Source organism: Arachis hypogaea, chromosome 19 (genome assembly GCF_003086295.3).
Source record: "Arachis hypogaea cultivar Tifrunner chromosome 19, arahy.Tifrunner.gnm2.J5K5, whole genome shotgun sequence".
Lineage (NCBI taxonomy): Eukaryota > Viridiplantae > Streptophyta > Magnoliopsida > Fabales > Fabaceae > Arachis > Arachis hypogaea.
Window position 1 is genome coordinate 88,506,544 of NC_092054.1, and position 3,462 is coordinate 88,510,005.

At 36.3% G+C, this 3,462-nt stretch overlaps 1 non-coding gene across 1 annotated transcript; it reads left to right on the forward strand.

Annotated features, from left to right (window-relative positions):
• Window positions 1-750: 750 nt before the first annotated feature.
• Window positions 751-858, forward strand: LOC112781360 (small nucleolar RNA R71). The gene has a single exon (XR_003192141.1). It is a non-coding gene; the product is annotated as a small nucleolar RNA R71 (small nucleolar RNA).
• Window positions 859-3,462: the final 2,604 nt, after the last annotated feature.

Genomic DNA, 3,462 nt, shown 5'->3' on the forward strand with positions numbered 1-3,462 from the left:
GATTCTCTTCTGTATTGCTTAGGAGAGTACAAGGAGGGAGTTCGGTAATTTTCTTACTCAACTGACCCACTTGTGCCTCCAAACTTCTAATGGAGGACCTTGTTTCAGTCATGAAACTTTGAGTGGTTTTGATTAGATCAGAGACTATTGTTGCTAAGTCAGAGTGGCTTTGCTTAGAATTCTCTGTCTATTGCTGAGAATATGATAGAAAAGGCTTGCTATTGCTAAACCTGTTTCTTCCACCATTATTGTTGTTGAAACCTTGTTGAGGTCTCTGTTGATCCTTCCATGAGAGATTTGGATGATTTCTCCATGAAGGATTATAGGTGTTTCCATAGGGTTCTCCCATGTAATTCACCTCTTCCATTGCTGGGTTCTCCCGTGATTTCTCCATGAAGGATTATTGTTGTTGAAACCTTGTTGAGGTCTCTTAGTACTGGCTATTGCTGCTTGCATTCCACACAGACTCTGAGAAATTATATTGACTTGTTGGGTCAATATTTTATTCTGAGCCAATATAGCATTCAGAGTATCAATCTCAAGAACTCCCTTCTTCTGAGCTATCCCATTATTCACAGGATTCCTTTCAGAAGTGTACATGAATTGGTTATTTGCAACCATTTCAATGAGTTTTTGAGCTTCTGCAGGCATCTTCTTCAGATGAAGAGATCTTCCAGAAGAGCTATCCAATGACATCTTGGATAGTTCAGACAGACCATCATAGAAAATACCTATGATGCTCCATTCAGAAAGCATGTCAGGAGAACATCTTCTGATCAATTGCTTGTATCTTTTCCAAGCTTCATAGAGGGATTCACCTTCCTTCTGTCTGAAGGTTTGGAATTCCACTCTAAGCTTGCTCAATTTTTGAGGTGGAAAGAACTTTGCCAAGAAGGCATTAACTAGCTTTTCCCAAGAGTTCAGGCTTTCTTTAGGTTGTGAATCCAACCATGTCCTAGCTCTGTCTCTTACAGCAAAAGGAAAAAAGCATAAGTCTGTAGACTTCAGGGTCAACCCCATTGGTCTTGACTATGTCACAGATTTGCAAGAATTCAGCTAAGAACTGATGAGGATCTTCCAATGGAAGTCCATGAAACTTACAATTCTGTTGCATTAGAGAAACTAATTGAGGCTTAAGCTCAAAGTTGTTTGCTCCAATGGCAGGGATTGAGATGCTTCTCCCATAGAAGTCGGAAATAGGTGCAGTAAAGTCACCAAGCACCTTCCTTGCATTGTTGGCATTATTGTTTTCGGCTGCCATGTTTTCTTCTTCCTTGAAAAGCTCTGTTAGGCCCTCTAGAGAGAATTGTGCTTTAGTTTCTTTTAGCTTTCTCTTCAAGGTTCTTTCAGGTTCAGGATCAGCTTGAACAAGTATGCCTTTATCTTTGTTTCTGCTCATATAAAAGAGAAGAGAACAAGAAAGTAGGGAATCCTCTATGTCATAGTATAGAGATTCCTTGAGGTGTCAGAGGAAAAGAAGAATAGAAGGAGGAGGTAGAGATGAGAGAATTCGAACTTATTAAAGAAATAGGGTTCGAATTGCACCTTGAGGAGGAGTGTTAGCCCTTAAATAGAAGGATGTGAAAAGAGGGGAAGAATTTTTGAAAATAAATTAAAAAGATTTTGAAATAATAATAAAAAAGAAATTTTAAAAATTTGATTGAGATTTTCGAAAATTAAGATTGGGAAAGAAATAAAGTGATTTTTGAAAAATATTTTGAAATTAGAAATTAAAAAGATATGATTGAGAGTTAATTTTGAAAAAGATGTGATTGAAAAGATATGATTGAGAAGATATGATTGAAAATCAAATTAAAAAAAGAGAAAGTTTTAAAATTAAAGTTGATTACTTGACTAACAAGAAAGTAAAAGATATGATTCTTAAAATTTAAAATTTGATCCTTTCTTAATAGGCAAGTAACAACTTGAAAATTTTGAAGTAAATCATTATTTTTAGCAAGGATTTTCGAAAATAGTAATAAATAAAAAAAATGGAAAGAAATTGATTTTGAAGAGATATGATTGAAAATATATGATTTGAAAAAGATTTGATTTTGAAAAATTATGAAGATTTGAAAAAAATTTGAATTAAAAACAAAATCTTCCCACTAGTATCATTGATAAACCACTATTTTATGGTTTATATTGTGTTTAATTATGTGGTTTTATCATGATCCTAACCAACTTATTCATTAAATTAGCATGCATTTATATTTCCTTCCTGAAATTATTACATGAGTGAAAACTGCTTCCTAGAGACTTTTAATTATACATTTTACTTCTCCTTTATTCCATTCGATGTCGTGATCTGTGTGTTAAGCATTTCAGGCTTTATAGGGCAAGAATGAGTTGGAGATTGGAAAGGAAGCTAGCAAAAATGGAAGGAACACAAGAAATTGAGGAGATGACCAGCGAGAAGCGATGCGGCCGCATAGACGACGCGACCGCGCGGAAAAGATCAAATCACAGTGACGCGGCCGCATGAATGACGCGACCGCGCGAAATGGAAAAGCACGAGCGACACAGAGGCGTGGACGACGCGCCCGCGTGGTGAAGCGAAACGCGAATGACGCGTCCGCATGAGCGACGCGATCGCGTGGCATGCGCGATCTGCATAATTTGAAGAATCGCTGGGGGCAATTTTGGACCCTATTTTGACCCAATTTTCGGCCCAAAACAGCAGACTAGAGCCAGAGAACATGCAGAAACCAGAGATAACATTCATTCTACACAGTTTTAGTTTTTAGATCTAGTTTTACTCCTCCTCTAGGTTATCTCTCTACATATTCATAGTTCTTAGGATTTAATTTTCTCTTATTTTTTTTTTGGCATTGGAACACTGAGAAGAGTTATTACCTCATTAAGACTTCGTCATTCTAGTTCGTTTTCTTTACTTGGCTTCACTCTTCCATGTTCTTTGCTTTGTTAATTTTACCATTGGAATATTTTCAGGATTATTTAATACAAGGATCACCTTTATTTTTAATTGACTATTTCAATTTTTATTTACAATGTCTTCCTTTAATTCCTTTTTATATGCTATGAATTTTACATTCACAATGAGCGAGTAGTTCCCTAACTTGATGGGGAATTGATTGAAAGGAACCCTTGAGTTGGGAGGTGATACGCGGAAAACTCGTCTCGCAACAAATTTCCTTCGGCAAGTATACCGAATTTGTCGTCAAGTAAAAACTCACAATAGAGTGAGGTCGAATCCCACAGAGATTGATTGATCAAGCAACTTTAATTAAAGGAATGTTCTAGTTGAGCGAACCAGAATTTGAGTTGAGAATAGCAGAAAATTAAATGGCGGGAAAGTAAATAGCGGAAACAGTAAATGCTAGGAATAAAGAGCTGAATGTAAATGGCGGAAAGTAAATTGCAGAATCTTAAATGGGAATGGGGCAATTGCTCATAAAAGTAAATCGCAGAAATTAAAGAGAATGGGTAAGATCAGAAATG